Genomic DNA, 19547 nt, shown 5'->3' with positions numbered 1-19547 from the left:
AGCTGTGTTAGCCTAAGCGAAACAGATCGCTCGCTGTTGTGTAAGTACTGGCCACCTCAGGGGTGAAGTAAGTCTTAGGGAACGAGCAGCAGGCGAAGCCAGAGGCCATAACAAACACAGAAACCATGAGGCACTGCACAGTCCAAATACAAACATACTGGCTGAAGCACTGCTGACAAGAGCTGCCAGTGCTTTAACTCAGCATGTTTCCCTAATATCTGATGATACATCCTCATCATTTTATCATGCACTACTGAAAATAAATTACATATTGGTCCTTTAATTATTACTGTGTTCTTCTGTTATATGATATATTTAACTGATATGTCTAATTCGAACATTCGAACAACCAATGATTTATAAAGGAAAATCATGAAAATTATCAGGGGTGCCCAAACTTTTTTTTTTATCACTGTTCACACAGAAAACCTGGGGCAACAATGAAGATTCTTAAGTGATGTTATATACACAGAAATCCTGGAACAGTGATAAAGATATTTAGTATAATACACAGCATAGCTTTTATCTTTCACAAACCTGTTTAACCTGGACAGAAATCCTCAAAATAAGAGACGAGACATTAGTTAGCTAGCCAGGCTACAAACCCTGGCTGTCACTGGGTGGAACCGGTGACACACTGTTAACCTAGTTAGCACACCCAGCTAATGGAGGAAACCCCATTAAGCTCAGCAAGAGGGAGGTGGAAAACTAAAAGGGAAGTTAGAGAACTGAGCAGCAGAGGTCGCTGCGGTCCCCCCGCCATGACTGCAGCAGAGAGGAGGAGAGGAGAGTGATACAGGAGCGAGTGGAGGAGAGAGAGAGGGAGGGAGGGAGAGAGAGGGCTGCTGCTGCTGCTGCTGCTGTCTCTCCGTGGCCGTTTTTCCGCCTCCTTTTCTTCCCCAGCTGTGGATGTTTTTAGCGGATGCTCTCGGCGTCTCTCGGGCGGTCGGTGAGGGATGGTTGACATTATTAGCTGTGTGTTTCAATTTTCGGCGTTAATCTGAAAACGGAGGAGGAAGGAGATCATATGTACTCGGTAAGCGCAATGTCATTCCAGTTGACACGCTACACACACACACACACGCACACACACATTACGTACACACACACTACACACTACACACACCCCCACCTTGCACTGCAACATCAGGCAGAGGCGAGCTGGGTCGAAACCGAGGATGCTCGACAGACCGTGCCTGTGTTTATTATTTTACCATATATGGGCACGAATTTGAAATTTGTTTGGAAAACGACCGTTAATTTCCTATTTTTAAAACGCGTCTAGCTGAACAGGGAATTCACTGTAAGTTATATAAAAATGTGGTCGTTTCTATTAAGGTAGGCTTTTGTGAGGAGAGTGGAAGCGGTGTGTGTGTGTGTGCGTATGTGTGTGTGTGTGCGTGTGTGTGTGCGTGTGTGTGTGTGTGTGTGAAAATGGAATCCATTAGAGGCTGATTCTCCTCCATCCACAGAGGCGGTTTTGGGGGGTGGATGTGGAGGATGGGGGTGAGCGCTGAGAAAAAAAGGGAATTACTCCCCTATTGACCTAAATTTCAATGTTTTTATATATATATATTTATTTATTTCATAAGATTAACTACATTAGATGCTGGTTGTGGCTGGTTGTAGCGTGCTCTGCTGGCCTCATTGTCAAGCTGACAGAGAGAGAGAGAGGGAGAGACATGTAACAGCTAGATAGGTTAGATAGCTTAGCTAGTTACATTATTAATGGCTGTAGAGCTATAGTATATATTCGTCTGTATTAATATTATTAGTATTAATACAGTTATGAAGGAATTGATTTAGATAGGTTAGCTATCTGGCTAATAAAAAGGGCTGCTGTGCTTTTAAAACAAAGGCTTACAGTCCTATTATTGAAAAATATAATATAACATATCATACACACAATCATTCATTACTCAAGTGGTGTTATGCTAACCTAGCGAGTTAGCTAACTGGCATCCTTCTTTCCACATATAGGTTAGCTAGCTAGAAAGACAGGGTTGAAGCATAGGTTGGGTTAATTCAAATCCTGTCCAGGTTAATAATTTAGCTAGCTAGCAAGGTTATGTAATTAGTAATTCTATCTAGCTACAAACTGGGATAGTCTTTATTTAATTCACTATTTTAGGAAACTAATTGTCAGAGCAAAAGCAATGTAGCAATAAGGCCTTTTGAATTATATTAGTCTACCCTTCCTGTATTAGTAACCTCTGTTAGATGCCTGACAATGGCAAATGCACAAGCATGTTCAGTGTGTATGCAATCTCTCTAATTTAATCTTATCCATCTATATGCACAGATTCAAGCTGATTGGGATGATTTTCTGGCTGAATGTCAAGCCAATATAGAGACATGAAGTGGTTTAGTTGTATTATTAATGGCTTATTAATATAGCTAAACACATTTGTGTGCATTGAAGTTGGTTCTATAAAGGAAAAAATAGCTAGCTAAAAAGTGCAGAAATGCATTTTAAAAAGTGGAAGACTGTCTTAAAATATACTATATAATAATATAACATACAGCCATTACTTGTGTTGGCTATCTTACACCCTTCTTGCCTCATGCACATATATATACCTAGCTAGCTAGAAAGGCAAGGCAGCAGGGTTGAAGCATAGGCTGGGTTCATGCAATTAAAGCCAGGTTGTTAGCTAGCTAGGTTATGTAGGTTACGTTATCTATATACAAGCTGTGATATCCTTTATTTAATTTTTTTCAGGAACATAATTTTCAGAGCAAAAGCAGTGTAGCAACAAGGCCTTTTGAATTAGACTAGTCTACCCTGGCCATATTAATAAACTCTGCTAGATGGGTTACAAAGCCAAGAGACACAAGCATGACTGCTCAACCAATTAAGTTGATTGGGGTGGTTTTCTGGCTAAATATCAAGCAAATAGAGAGACATGTAGTGGTTCAGTTGCACTATAAATGGCATATAAAATATATTGTGTATATATATATATATATATATATATATATATATATATATATATATATATATATATTATATTATAACAATGGAAGATTGTCCTAATATATGAAAACAAACACAGTCATGGCTAGCTGACACCCTTCTTGCCTCATGCACATAAACCTAGCTAGCTAGAAAGGCATTTATTAGCTAGCTAGGTTATGCAGTTAGTTATGTTAGCTAGCTACAAGCTCTGACATACCTCAGATTTATTTTTAGGAGCTGTTTTGTGAATGATTTTTGGTCTGATTTGTTTAATGATATTTGTCTACCCTGCCTGTATTAGTAACCTCTGCTAGATGGCTGACAATGGCAGGTGGTATGCCTGTTCCAAGCATGGCTGTTCCATTTTAATGTGGGGGAAAAAAGAAATTTAGTTTAATGTTCAGTGTGTTTGCAATCTCTCTTATATAATTGTGTCTCTTATTCATCTCTTTGAACTGATCAAGCTGATTGGGGGTGGTTTTCTGGCTGAATGTAAAGACAATATATATATATATATATATATATATATATATATATATATATATATATATATATATATATATGAAAAACACATACAGTCATTACATGCGTTGGCTAGCTGATATTCTACTTCCATCATGAACATATACATGGCTAGCTATAGTGTTGAAAGCTTTTTAAACAATGGCTGACTGAAGTAATGGATATAAAAAAAAAACATATGCATGGCTAGCAAGAATAGGCAAAGCAGCAAGGTTGGAGCATAGGTTGGGGTTCATACAAATGAGATCATGTATGTATTTACATGTATGTTAGCTAGCTACAAGCTGTGACATCCTTCAAGAAAAGGCAGTAGGGTTAAAGCATAGGTTGTGGTTCATACAAATGCGCTTTGTATGTATTACCCTGTGTATTAACTAGTTACAAGTTGTGTAGCTGATTTGTGACAGATATAGAGCTATATGAATGATATTAGTATACCCTGTCTGTATTAGAAACCTCTGCAAGATGGATAACAACTGTTCCATCTTAATGTGGAAAAGCAGTTTAGTTTTAATGTTCAGTGTTTGCAATCTCTCTTATGCAATCTTATCCATCTCTACGAACAGATTCAAGCTGATTGGGATGATTTTCTGGTTGGGGCTGAGCTGAGGCGGGCTCGACACATCGTTAACCTCTTTAATAGGTCACGGGGAATTGAGTGAAATTAATGAAGTGATCTTCAGTGATAAATTAGCAGATGACTTGTATGAAGCCTTTGTTGGTGGAAATATGCAGATTGTTTTGCGCAATGACAAGTGTCTGTCGATCTGCCGGTCTTATTGTGCTGACCGGGGTAATGGTCACCTTTCAGGGTCAGGGTTCTATAGAGCAGACATATGTAGACAATTATCTAATTTTCACCCTTATTTAGTCATGTGGATAGCTCAATGCGATTGGCAGAGGACACTGTTCAGTTCAGGCTAGAATTATGTTGCGTGATTTTGACCTGTCAAAGAGAACGAGACCCATTTTTGCTCTTACTGATTGCGCCCACTGAACTCTACGTAAAAGGAAAAGAGTGCTTTATGAAATTGCTTATGTCACAATTGGTAATGTCTCTGTCCAAATTTCAAATAAATTCATATTCCCTAAATAGTGAATTACATTAGGCATAAATTTTAAATGTCTACGTGCAGACATCACTGGATTCCAGCTTTCAACATATTAATTCATGTAAATAGTGTTATATTACAAATATATAATAATCTGTGATGTGCTGTTTTGTGGTGTCACTTTATGAGGTACTATCACCACATACAGGGCTAGCATGTGTATGCAAACAATGTTTGCCTGTGTGAATGGAATTATTTTCAAAAAGAAAGGGAGGGAAACAGAATTTGGATGTAGCCTTAGAGTGCTGCACCACTTGGTCACTCAACTACTGTTATTTTTACCCTGGCCTTGATCTGCTACATCTGTAACAGTAGTGGAAGTATAATACTTTGAATAACAATTTAGCCATATTTAATTTTTTTTAGCAGAAGAATGTGAAAATGTGCAAGCTTCTGTTTTTGGTATGTTTTGAGTTGATGTTATTACAGGAAAATACATTTTAAAAAATCACTATATACCACAATTGAAGTACACTCCCTGGCCAAAAAAGTCGCTGACTGGATTTAAATAAGCAAATGATGTGGGGTTGCTGCAGTTGGTCAGGCCTAGGTTCAGCAACAGTATGTGCTCAAAGAATGAGTTCAGATGACTACCTGAATATACTGAATATAGATCAGGTTATTACATCAATGGATTTTTTCTTCCTGGATGGCACGGGCATATTGCAAGATGACAATGCCAGAATTCATTTGGCTGAAATTGTGAAAGAGTGGTTCAGGGAGCATGAGATCATCATTTTCACACATGGATTGTTCACCAAGACCTTTGCACCTTTGCACAGACCTTTGCACAGAGGTCAGACTCTACTATCATCATTACATCATTACTATCAAGATCTTGGTGAAAAAATAATGCAACACTGGATTGAAATAAATTTTGTGACACTGCAGAAGCTTATCGAAACAATGCCACATTTAATGCATGCTGCAATTAAAGCTAAAGGCGGTCCAGCAAAGTATAAGAATGTGTGATTTTTTTTTGGTGGCAATTTTTTTTTTTGGCCAGGCTGTGTACATTGGAATATCCCTTCTTATTTATTTGCATTTGAACATTTAAACATCCAAATTCCCTAAACATCTTAATAAACTGGATATCCTATTTAATCAGCATCCCCAGCTCTGTCTTCATCTCAGCTTCAATCTTCTGCAATATACTAGCTGCATAAGGCTGCAGGTGGCTATTTGGGCAGCAGCCACTGCTGGGTGATTGATATGATGGCTTGACTGGCTGCAGCACCCCCCTGTAGATGGATGATAATGGACACAGGCTCAGGTGATCAATTCCTCAGGCTGTGGGAGGGGGAGGGTGGGATGGGAATCCAAATGTTTCAGAGCAGAGTGCTGTTATTATCATGAATTATTTAAATGATACATTTACACCAAATGGAGTGCATTAGTGTTGATAATAAGCACGCGTTCACCAATAACTTGCTGTTCCTTGCCATTATCATTAGATGCGTACTGTTATTTGTCTTAAGCTTTTGTTGTGCTGCGTGCAAATTAATGTGTTTTGTCATTTCATAAATGAAGTGCACATATTTTATGCGATTTCTGGCTTTCTCCAGACAAAAGATTGATACTCTGTCTTTGTAAATGGCTGCCGTCTCTTTGTGTCCAGATTGTCTTACACTGCAATCCAAAAAGGTTGGAGTCATGAATATTGGAGTCAGCAGGATCCATTCTTTTCTCTGTTCCCCTTTTTCTTGTTATACCCTCTTGTTACAAAGAGCAAATGTGCCAGGGTTAGCCAACTGGCTAATTTTCAGCTGCCTGCCTCAGAGGACTGATGTTGTTGGTTAAAGCTTAAAGCTGATTGCTGATGTTGAAGTCCTGCGGGTTCACACAAGAAAAGCAATGCTTAGTGATCCAGTAGTGTGTCTGATAGATGGGGTTTAATGACTTTGCTGTATGCTCTATGTAAGGATGTAAGATAAATTCATTATTATTGTGTTTTAATGATAACCACATTGAAAAAGCAGTTAAATGTGTTTTTTGCATTTATGTGTTATTGCACATCACATTTTTTATCCATATCATACACCCTTCGGAGTGATTATGCCCTCACTAATTAGTTGAAGCAAAAAGGTGTCATTATGTTTTTTTATAAAACATACCATAGTTATACAGCAAGCATTCTCTGCAGTATACACTATATGTCCATAAATTTGTGGACACCCCTTCTATTGAATAAATGCAGTAAACTAAATTGCTGGCATAGATCTGCAAAAGCACACACACACCTTGTTTAGTGTCTGTAAAAATAATGGCAATAGAATAGGATTATAGGATTCTTGGTGCAGATAAACAAGAACCTTTTGGAACCATATCTAATGCCATGTGTGGTTTAGATGAGTATAACCCCTTTAGGAATTGAAGTGTGAAGCAGAAGAACTGTTTTCTTTGGAATGATTGGTCGCAATGTCATTCTTTTGGCATGAGTTGGGGAATTATGGATGAGGTGGTGGTCATCAACCAACATTCTGCTAAATGCAAACAAATATTCACAGCAGTACTCTCTAATTAGTAATATAGTAGAAAGACTACACTGGACAGTAGAGACAATTACTTCAACTAAAACAAAAACTGCTTTTAGGATTTTTGATTTAGAAAGAAACAATGAATGAGCAGGTGCCCAAATACTTTTGTCCATATAGTGTAGCCTTAGTTGTGCCCTAGTACTGTACAGGCTAATTTGGTTGTCTACTAATGATACTGGGAGGTGCGACACATGACATTCCTGGAGTGGGAGGTAGGGGTGTGCCATATCGTATCGTACGCGATAATATCGTCAACATTTTTGAATATCGTGAACGATATTATACCCTGAAATATCGAGCCATAACACTCACCCCTAATTATCACTTCAGGGTTCTACTTTTTTGTTGTTTTAAGCAAAAGAAAAATTCACACATTTCTCATTTCCCATTAGATATTTACAAGAGACAGATTATATCTGTCCAGTATCATTTATTTTACTTTAATCCTGGATATATGAAGTTTTGTTACAAATCTGCTAAAATTCCTGTATCTCAGTTAGTGTAATATCATATCTCAGTTGTGCAATATCATATCGTATACAATAATAAAGTGTAAGTTTTGTTTTGTTGCAGTTGTGTATTTTTTTGTCATATCGGCAAGAGTATCGTTATCGCGATAATACCATGAAATATCGTGATATTATTTTAGGGCCATATCGCCCACTCCTAGTGGGAGGTTTATCGGTGCTGAGTGTTTAGACAGTGCAGCTATGTCAAAATGCACTTTGAATTTCCATTATTCAAAAATAGCAAACCAGTGCAAATTAATAAATAAATAATGTTATATGATAACAAGTAATAAAAAAAGAAACCTGCTGTGTTGATGTAACATGTTTTAGTTTAGTTGTTCTGTTACTGCTTGTCACATTTGTGCATTTCTAGTGCACATTGTTACAATTTGGCATTGCAGTATGATTTCTATGCATTTTTACACTCATTACTCGTACATCTGTAAAATATTGTAAGAAAAGAACCTGCAATATTACTCTTTTCTGCAGTCTATATAGTGATCTTGAAATAATACAGTGAATGATTCAGCATTTTATAATATTATTAATGCACTCTGTGTATCAAATCAAATTAGAGAAAAACGAACAATGTTGTACAGGTATAATATGCCCCTGGTAGATATGCCAGAGAAAATGAGAACAGTGAGAAAATAAGGCATCAAAATGTTAAAAAAAAATTACTTGACATTGCATAATTTGCAATTTGACTTATGATAATGATGCTGAAATAAAATTGTACAGATAATTATTTTACTACAAAGTACTTACTACAAAGTATATGTTTATATGACCTTGAATAAATCATTCTACATTGACTTTCATTGAAAGTTGAAAAAAAAGTTTTTGTGTGTAGTTGCTTTAGTTTGCAGATATTAGATTTTTGTGTGACAGTGACTATATAACAGTATATTTCAATTTTATTTAAAATAAAACACAGCACGGTTCATGTTGGGAATTGAGTCCTGAATCAGTAAATATAAACAAAAAACAATACAAAACAGTTTGCAGTGTGAACACAGTTCTGTGAGAAAGAATTCAGTTGGCGGGTGCAGACTCCAAACTCCTCTGCTCATTATGGTCCTCTGGAAAAAAGCTGGCAGTGACCACGACGGCTGTCATTGTTGTCAACACAGCTGATTCCATCAGCAGCAGATTGTCGATTATGGCTGGCATCAGTGTAATGACAGTGCAGTTTTTCTTGAAATTTGTGAAAATGTTCCCAGCGTTTGATGCCAACTGAGCATGGAAATGTGGTGATTAGTTTCAAATCTGGGTAATATTCTTACTTTGCGCTCTTCTAATGCTGCATTTGAAAGGAAAGCAACTGAGATTGTTCCGGCTTAAATGAAAGAAATTGTGGGGGCTGCTTTTCTCCATCATGGGCTTGAACAGTTAAACCTAATGGCATTTTGGCCAAGCTTCAGACAGTGAGAGTTAAAAGCGAGCGAATGGAATTCAGCCACCACCCTCTTGTTTGCTAAACTGCCAGGAGTGTCCTCTTGGATGTCTTCCCTCAGCTGGGTAACAGTAATTTTCCTGCACTGTCCTGTGCCCAGATCAAGTGCCTCTGTGAGCTCTCTTAGTATTGATTGATCAGTGTACAATAGAAAGATGTGGGTATATCAGTGCTAGGTAGTGCTACGTAGAGCTGGATGATTGGACTGTAAGATAAATCATATTTTTATTGTTATCATTGAAAACACATTAAAAGAGGTGCATTTACAAGGTGAATTACAGCAAACTCATATTACATTCACTCTGCAGACTGTGATCACATGACATAAGCAGGCTGGAGGCAGAGCAAGGTAAAGTTTCAGAGTAAACACACACACACAACACTATGTCTCAAAATAGAAAAAGTGTACCCAAGTTGATGGTATAATAGGTTTTTTCAACAATTTCACACGCCAAATTTCTGCTCTGCTTGTGCTCATACAGGCCAAAATAACTCATTCATTCATGTGCATTTAAGATGAACCCAGGATGAGGCCACTCATTAAATTTGACTAATTAATTATTAAATTTGCTCTCTGTAAACGTGGCCCAGTAAAGTTGTACATTCAGGCAAAGGAGTCTACAGGATGTGCCCCAAAAACTTGAAATCACTCTACTAAATACACAAGTTTGGTTTTATCTTGAGACAGACTGGACCATGTTTCATCTTTCTGCTCGCTCGACTAATTACGTCCACCTTTAAGCTAACACTGGAAATCTAAGCTGACAGGCATTATTTTATTTTAGTTATATTTAATTTTAATAATAATAGTAATAATGTAATACTCTGGCTCAGCTCCAGCTGAGTTGTCTGAAGGTGATTCCTTTAGCTTTCCGCTTCTGCTTTGTTAGCTAACTAGCTCTGCTGCTCTCTGATTGGGCTGAGAGAATAACTGTGGAGAGCGTAATTATCCGGTTATTAGGGTTAAAATCTTTATTCCCTTTTCACCGGAATGTGCCTGTCAGCTTATCTTCTAAATGTATTTGATTTGAGACCCATTTAGTTGTAACACGGTCTGTGCTGTTAGCAGTTAGCTTGTTAGCTAACAATATCGCATTGCTGTTAGCGGTTAGCCTGTAAGCTTTTTAGCTATAGTTATTGGTCTGTGATGTGCTGTTAGTGGTTAGTCTGTTAGCTAACATAATCTACTGCTAGCTAGGTTAACTAACTAAGACTTCTCTTTGAGTTTTTATCATCAGTATTCAGATTAGTCAATTAAAACAGCTGTACTGAGCTCTGTGTATCTGTACTAGAGGCTAGTAAAAGGAAATGAGGGAAAAGTGATTACACAAACTATTATTTTAATGAACCAAGGACACAAAGGTTTTTCTTTAATACAAGCTGCTCAAATTGCCCAGTTCCCTCAGTGTTTGAGTTATCCTCCATGTTGCTTCCATATCACATTCTGTGTTTCAAAACATAGGCTGCTGTCTAGGTATTACAGGTCCTTAGTAGGACTGTCCTGTAAGAAGAATCCTCTCAGTAGCCTGTTGGTCACACAACTAGAACAGCCTCTAATGGGCTTCTTGATGACGTCATGTGATTTCTTCACTAAATTAAAAAGATTAATAATTATAATTCCACATTTTTTGTTGTTTTTGTTGTCTTTTTTATTGCGTTGTACATGTGCAGTGAATTGCACAGCAGTGACAACAGCCAGCAAAAGGATAAAGAATTACGTGTGTAAACATATCAGTGTGAGCATGTGTGCCATTTCAGGGACAGTTTCATTTAAATTACAGGCAAATACAGCTCACTTATATTTATGAATGTAGACCATCAAAATAATACAGCACATCCAATGAGAACATAGATTATTCATCTTCTGTTTGTTTTAAAGAGACAGAAACTTTATTTTTCTCTATGAGATGAAGATAAGTTGTTCAGTAGAAATAAATTATGACTGTTTTTTTTTTCAACAAAACAAACATGCATGAGAACTTATTAGAGTCTTTATAAATGTTGGCATTTTTTCACAATTGCATAAATTAAATTATCAGAATAGATTATTGTCTTGCATTTCAAGGAAAACATGCTCTGTATAAATTTCTTTTTACTTGTTTGACCAAATAATTTTGGTACATTTCTAATAACAAAAACAAAATAACAAGTAAGTAAGTAAATACATTTTGAGACTGTTTGGTAAGCAAGGTTGTCTCTGGACAGCTCAGGACACTTGGAGGAGAACAATAACTGCCCATTTAGTTGCACAGCTAACAGTCACCCATGTTGGCTAGGATCTGTGTCTGTTAACCTTGAGGTGATGGGGAAGTAGGCCATCAAAAAGACATCAGCCCAGAGAGAGCACATATGGCTGGCGTAATATAGTTTCAATCTGCAATAAACTGTTATTAACATCAACTGTGGGTGTCTTGATGATTCAGAGCATTTATAACCCAGCAACTAAAATATTTTGGTCAAAATAATGCAGGTCACGTACCACAATTTATAGCAGATGAGGTATCATTATTTCACATTCACTCTTTATTTCAGATTCATTAATCTCGACTTGTGATTCGTCAGGATGCTGGAAGTAAACAATATATATTATTATGCACAATGTATTATTTCAGCACTGGCTTCATAAAATGGGCATGTGCAGTAGTTACATCACATTATGTGCTATTTTAAATGAATGCAACAATTTTGTATATGTATTGTCCTCATTTATCATAATGTATCCATCGAACACACTTTATATCTGCAGAATATTTTTTATTTAATTTTCTCTAAGCATATAGACAGATTAGAACTGGACGATATGATAACTACAATTATATCACAATATTTGAAGACATTTCCGCAATATACACTTATATTTATCACAATGTATTGACACTCTGACAAAATGTATCAACAATGGCAGATTCTAAAGTTCTTAGTATTCAGATACTCTTTCAAGCATAGTACACAGTGCTGGATAATATGGTCAAAATTTATATCAGAATATATGTCTTAATTTCAGTCGATTCAATATAATTCTGATATCAATATTAACAGCATAAAAGCCACCTTCTTAGTGCACATAATCATGCAGTGATAGAGCTGGGCAGTACTGCAAGATATTATGTTACAGTATTTAAATATAATCTTTTAAGATAATCTCACAGACAGAATGCACCAGGAGTGTCAGATTCTCTTAAAACTCTTAAAAATACTCAAATACTCTTTTATGCATAGAACAGTGATTTATGTGAAGTCTTTGCTGCACAGGATTCAATTTAGGAAGAGTTGTACACACTCTGTAGTTAAATATACAGTATATCAGTATTCTTTAATCTGTGATAATATCCTTAATACAATAGATTTTTTTTCTCAATATGATAAAATATCGATATATTGTCCAGCTCTAAAGATACAATGATTATTATTATGTTATTTCTGCACATCGTTCAGTCGCACTTGATGTTTTACACTCTCTGTAAAAAAATGCTTAAAATTGTCAATATAATAAGAAAACATATCACAATACAATAAAATAATGTAATTCTGCCCAGCTTTAACACTGACTGCATTATTAACATGTTTATTGATTCAAGTGAAATCTGCTAAAGATACCTGTGTTTTTAAAATTACAATATATGAAGTTTGTTTGCAAAAAGTGCTATCTTTCATATACCTCGTCAGTTTTTTTGCAAATGATCTCTTTATATATTTCAGCCACAAACTATTGAAATCTCGTCACTCCCATCACAGTCCTTCTCATCTTGTTCCGAGGGAGTGCTGCTCTGTTGCTCTTCCACATGGCCAGTGCTTTAGAGAAGGCAAAACAGAAAGCCGAGCTGCATCCGTACCTGACTGCCCGGATTATAAAGATGTGGAATCAGGAGAGACAAGCTGTGCTCAGTGAGCATTTGCACTCGCGAAGGAAACCACTGACACATAAAATGTGAAATATGAGAGACAGCAGGGCTCTTGCCATCTATTTATAGATTTCCAACCCAGCTGACTTCTTCCATGGCGGCTTGGTGCTTTTTTATTCACTACAATAACGAATTAGTGCTGAATTTAAATCTCTATTTATTTTTATTATTATTTCAGATGTGTCTGGGGTGAAGGATATTTTGAACGTCAACAATGTAAAAGGATGAGTGTTGAGGTGAAATCTGAAATTAAATTCACGTTTCCTGCTGCTTAGCTGGGTCGATATGAGTCACCCATTTATGTATTTCCAAGGGATTAACAAATTCATCTCGCGTGATAGACACATGCGGAGTAAGAGAGAGAGAGAATGCTTTAGGCCATGACGTTTTCACTGCTAGCTTTTACTGAGTAACACACGACATACAGGTGAACAAGATCCAGTGAGACATAAAGCTGCTCTGCATTGCTTTAAGTAAATGAATTAGTATATTATGTACAAATAATCATGCAGATCTGCTTTGTAGAAAGAAATGGCTTTGTGTCTGTCCCTTAAAAAAGAGAGGGGTTTTAATAGAGAAAAATGAGTGATGCCAGTTTACCACAATATGTAAAAATGAATCATTTGCAAAAAGGGTTCATTTAAACTTTGATTAAGTTCACTTTTTTAATAAATCAGGACTGATTAGATGGACATTTTAATGATAATGCAGCTTTAAATTCTGGTACCACTTTCTGTTTTAATGGGGGGATCAAGTGATCAGTGTTTTTAGGGCCAATTTTTGATTGCCAGTTGTTTTTTCAGCTCAATCAGCTGATCATCAAACTTTTTAGGGCATCATGCAGAGCTTTTAAAATGTACTCTGTTTGTATTGTCTGTCTTTACATTTTGAAATCAGCCATATTATAAAAACTGTAGAACTCTGATCACCAGCTGAGAGGGCTGTCAATTTCCATACAGAACTCCAGAACAAAAAGAACCTGTTTTCTGGCTGTACCTTTAGTCATGGTTAAATGTGTTCTAAAACCATTGCAGTTTTGTGTGGTTAGTGACATTTGTTGGCTATACTGTGTTGCTAATAACTACTCACATTAATGGACTCTTGAGAGGGACATCTGTTTAGTGATATTAAAAGTATTTATTCTCTTTTCCCCAACAACATTAGTCTCATACATTCTACAGATATGAGTTTAGTTTAGAAATGGCAAAATGCCAAAGTCGAGCCCAGCATGCAGTTAAAGATTGTCGGCAGTGTTGCACCAGCTCTGTAGTTGGATGTAATAGTTGAATGAGAAACAGCAGCTTTCTGTAACCAAGGAATCTCCACAGTGAGTCTCACACAAAGCAGCTGTCATTCTTAACTCTAGAATATGGTATTGTTCAGAATCACCTACTAATTCAAACAATCACATATTTTGGCTGATACATAGCCTATTGATACAAGTTCCGGAATAGAATGTCTTATTAATCTGGCACCCACTCTCAGGCGTCGCTCAAACTCTAATAATTTACAAAGCAGAGTAATACCTCACAGCTTCCATAAGTGTGGGAGTTCCCAAGCCATCCCCTGCTGTAACATTTCATGACGTATACATACATGTAATATTTAGTCCCTTTAAAATTAGAGACCAGAGAATTATTAGAAGGTATTAATACTCTATTAGGCTATGCTACAGCAAATGTATCACTAACAAACCTTACCATAAGTGTCCTGGTGGTTTAAATGAGTTACAAAATGCCTCCAGATCTTATCCACTACAATGACTGAAAACATCTCCATCGTTAAAGCATTTGAATTTAGATATGGCAATTTACTGCTCAATGTTGCAGTCTGAAGCTTCTCCATTTGAGGGGCTATTAGCACAAATGCTGCTTTTGTGTGCATCATTTAAAAGCAAGTAATGGCCTTGAATCAGCAGGACTTCACAAATGACCCAAACGAAAGCTTGGGGGAGTGAATAGGGCATGTGTGATGAATAATATGATAAATAAGCTCTTTGTTTTGTTATTTCAGCTACAAAATATTGTAATAATTATTATTATATATTTGGCCAGCCCCATGAAAATCGACAGGTCAAATCATTAGTTAGAATCCGGACAGTCTACTGAGATTCTTTAAGTCGAGCAGTCTGGAGACACAAAATGCAGAAGGATGACATTTTAATAAAGAATTATCTAATAATAAGAAATATATTGCTTTAATTACAGTCAAGTGTGGTGAAAGGAAGGTGGAGCCAGCAATTTCACTCTTTTCCCATAATCACAGACAGGTGCTGCTCATCAGGGAAGCTTTATTAAAGTGCATCTATTGCTGGCGTTAGCCTGCATTAACCTCTGTGGCTAGAGATGCAGCAAGAGAGGGTGTTGTGAGTGTGGGGGAAAAAGGACAAAGACTCAGTCTTCAGTCTTATGGTAGTGTTTGTTTGGTTTGTTTTGGCATAGTGTTGATGCAAATGTGGTCTGTGTGTGTATTGTCCCGTCAAGTGACTTTTCACATGAATGTAACTCGCACGCCTGCTAAAAAAAATATATCTGCTTAATGTCTTAATAAATGTCTTAATTGTTCAATTATGAACAAAATGCAGAAGGATGACATTTTAATAAAGAATTATCTAATAATAAGAAATTTAAATGTTTAAATAAAATAACAAATAAAGTAGCTATGCAAGCTTATTTGAAACCTTAATGCAGACATGCTGTCTGTCTCATTATTCCACAAATCCATATGACAGTCCAAAATTATTTGTCTGTATTTAAATTAGGCTGAAATTCAGATCATTAACCTCATGCCATGTCCCTTTTAATGACTTCAGTTGCTTAAAACTACATTTCTTAGGCTCTGATGACTTCTGTAAGGGTATTTTCTAAATGCTAGATAAATATATAAGGGAAAAACTCTTGTTTTTTAGCCAAATCAGATCAGACTGACAAAATTCAAAGTCAGGTACAGCCCTATTAGATATAACCCTGACGCAAGTAATGGCCTTGAATCAGCAGGACCTCACAAATGACCCAAACGAAAGCTTGGGGGAGAGAGTGTGGGATGTGTGATGAATGATATGATAAATCAGCTCTTTATTTTGTTATTTCAGCTACACAATATTGTACTTGTACTTATTGTATAATATTGTATTGTAGGAAAAAACCCATGTTTTTCAGGCAAATCTGATTAGACTGACAAAATTCTAAGTCAGGTACAGCCCTATTAGATATAACCCAGACAAACATGGCAGCACACAAAAATACAGCTCTTGAAAAAAACACGAGACCACTCGTATTTTCGAGTTTCTTTGATTTTACCAAATTGAAAACCTCTAGAATATAATCAAGAGGACGATGGATGATCACAAGCCATCAAACCAAGCAGGGTGTAGCAGGGATACTTTATAAAAGGCATTACCAACCACAGTAAACAGCACAGTGAGTGTAAAAAAAATATGACTGGTGGTGTCTGGCTAGAATTGTCTATGCGAACAGGCAAGTGAGTCTAGCAGAAAAATCCCACCTGTTAGTGTAGCATTTTTGAGCTTCTGTTGGGACATGGCAAATATCATGGGACACGAACCAAGCCCATATCCAATGCCATCTGGCATTTCAGTGTACTAATATACTGCAGTTCCTACAGAAACATTGCATTCACAAATACCTATAAAGGTCTTGAATTAGAAACGCTTCAGTTAAATCCAATTTCTTTAAGAGCTGTCGGTGGTTGGATTGGCAGCCACATTCTTATACCAATAACAGATAACAGTTGTGCTGCTCCATTCAGATGGTCTGAGCCCATGCTGCTATGCCATTCTCTCACCAACAGGGGGCATCTTTGGCAGGACTCCTTTGCCAATTACCATAGCACCCTCTATGCCAGCTAATTTGTTATCTCCTACAAACACAAAAGAGCTTTAAAGAAATTGATGTTGGTGGGTGGGCTTACATGGGACGTAAATGTTTTCCCTCTCTGTCCGGGGAGAATCTCTGAGAATCTTAACAGAAGCAACAGGTCAGATGGGCAAGATTTAGGTTTATTAGCTAAACATTATTGGATTGCCATTAAATTCTACGACTTCGCCCCACAGGACTTGAAACGAACAGAAGCATTGAAAACAAAGGCCAGCTTCTAATGCTGAGCTTTCTAGGTCTTGGAGAGCTAAAGGCCATGGAGATGCAGTATTTGATGGTCATGCCAGGTGCCTGTGCACTGCGGACTGCAGATAACAGCAGCAAACAGAGCTTTCAGCCATGCAGCGTCTCAAGACGAGAATGAGGTCATTAATCCACGCTCGCTGGGGCAGTGGTCTCACTGAGCCAAGCGCTGTGTCGCCTAATGTGGCACAGGCACCGCAGCCATGTCATCATATCCCAGCTTGCAGATCACAAGCCTGTGACTGGAATCCCAGGGTACATTCCTGCAGCAAGTCTTAAATCGAGCCTAAGCTTGGAAAACGGTGAGCTTCAGCCAAGGAATTAAGAGCGGAGAGAGAAAAACGAGAGCAAAAACAGTTTCTTAAACTAGAGCTATCGATTTCAATTGAAAAACTGTTAAGACAGTGTTTGAGCTTTGCTGCCTTGGTATGCTGCAGTCATTCGGGCTGTTGGGACTCGTTTACAGCAATCAGAGGTAATCCTGCTTTCTCTACAACACCAAGGCCCACAACAGCTCAAGGCTTTGGAAAGGACTGTGCACAGGTTATACTTTTAAAGCTAGCGAATATCCACACTTCATAAATACTCTATCAGTGGAATACAGATATTTAGGAAGGATATTGTCTTAGAAAGCTCTAAATGCAGCAGTTTACTTCATATCAGATACTCCCAATTTTTTTTCCTTAAAGAATTGATTTGCAGTTATATAATTGCAATATATACTTGGCCTACATTTTATTATGTTAGACAAGTTTGATTTAATTTTTCTATTAGAGGCTGAGTGGTACATCAGTTGTAGTATTGCAAGGATTTTAACAACCTCACCAACAAGGCGGAATCTGCTATGTGACCATGAGACTGAGACCATGTATCTCATTTTGTCTTGCCATGAGGACGCTAGCCAGTGTTCAGACTCACTTACAAGGTAACACCTCACAACTTATATGGTTCCCAAGCATCCCCTGTGGTGAACTCATGACTTTTGGCTTTCACCTTCTTGATACCTTCCTTAAATTATAGTCGATAGAATACTATGTTTTGTCAATGTAATACTTAATTTGATGTTTATATTTGTTATTAGAATTGATTATATGTCGTTAATGTGGTATCCCAGGTAGATGTTTTGGTGTGCTGCTATGGTAATTTGCGTAGTGTTTGTTATTTTGGATTTGATGGTTGTTGATAGGTACTGCATTGTTGCAAGATGATTGATAGGGTATTTCAGCTAGTTAGATGTTAAGATGTTGCTTAGTAGTTACTTGGGTATTGCTAGGTAGTGTTTCCTAGGTCGTTTCTATGGTATCCCATATTTTTGCCAAGACAATAGTGTGTCTCAGGTGGTTGCGCAGCTGTTTTCAACTGGTTATTGTGGTCATTAAAGGGTGCACAAACATTTGTACCCTATTCATTCCTAACCGGAATTTTCCTGTTTATTTCTGTTGCTGAGTGGAATTGGCCTTGTCCATCCAATATCCAGTACAAAAAAGACAACTATACCGATATCGGATTGGCCCCATCTGCAACTAAAACCTCTACTAGTACAACCGGAACATCAGTAACAATTGCTATGTAACAAGAAAATTTTAAATCTAATTTCATTCAGACTAACCAGACATGCATTAGACTTTCAAGAGTAAATGCATGTGGCTAAAATCTGATCCAATTCAGATACTAGTCACATGAAGTGATTAGGTGTACGCAAACCACACAGTAAAATCCACAGTGTTAAAAAGACAGTGTAACTGTTATGGGCCTCGTGAGATCATACAGGAGAGAATGTGTTACCCAATTATCCAATGTGTAATTACCCAATGTGTAATTATGGTGCGTGGCAGTAGAAAACTAGCTATTTTATTAAACGCGAGGTCATGAAACTCAGAGATGTGGATCTGGATGCAACTAAAATTAACGGAGGACCACAGAGTTTAGCGAAAAACAGAAGGTAATTCTGCCTGTGGTTTTCTCAGAGGACATCTGAGAAAAACACATACATGGTCGTTCTGGACGGGAATAAAATCACAGAGGACCCTCCATAAAAGAGAACATTACCCCAGGACCCCCTGAGAAACTAATCCCATCCGGATAGGGCTTAAGAATCAATTTTACTCTGCAGGTGTGAAAAATAAAAGGTAGAAGTGCAATTCCTCGCTTATTTAAATTCACCATCCTTTATTCTTACAGATCATTCCACGTCCATTATATAGCTCCTACTTTTAGCGAATACCTCAGATCAGGCTTAGCGATTTCAGATGTTGGCTGCTACAAGGCGATGACAATGCAGTGGAGAAGAGGTGGTCATTGAGAAAGTTGCCTACACTCTCAGCTAATCAGCATAAGCGCTGGAAAAGAAGACGCTAATAAGCAGTGGGGGCCCGTTTGATCACAGCAAGCCCCACATAATTACTCTTTAT

General features: G+C 37.3%; 1 protein-coding gene across 4 annotated transcripts in view; it reads left to right on the top strand.

Moving 5' to 3' along the window:
- Positions 1-804: 804 nt before the first annotated feature.
- ctnnd2b (catenin (cadherin-associated protein), delta 2b) overlaps positions 805-19547 on the top strand; it is a 176298-nt gene continuing 157555 nt past the window's right edge. For all 4 annotated transcript variants that reach the window (XM_007260188.4, XM_049482057.1, XM_049482056.1 and 1 more), the window contains exon 1: positions 805-1036. The gene's annotated coding sequence lies outside the window, so the exon portion shown is untranslated. The remainder of the gene's footprint in view (positions 1037-19547) is intronic.

This window comes from Astyanax mexicanus, chromosome 8, assembly GCF_023375975.1.
Source record: "Astyanax mexicanus isolate ESR-SI-001 chromosome 8, AstMex3_surface, whole genome shotgun sequence".
In the NCBI taxonomy this organism is placed as follows: Eukaryota; Metazoa; Chordata; class Actinopteri; order Characiformes; family Acestrorhamphidae; genus Astyanax; species Astyanax mexicanus.
The sequence above is the reverse complement of the archived record's forward strand: the minus strand, read 5'-3'. Positions and strand labels throughout refer to the sequence as shown.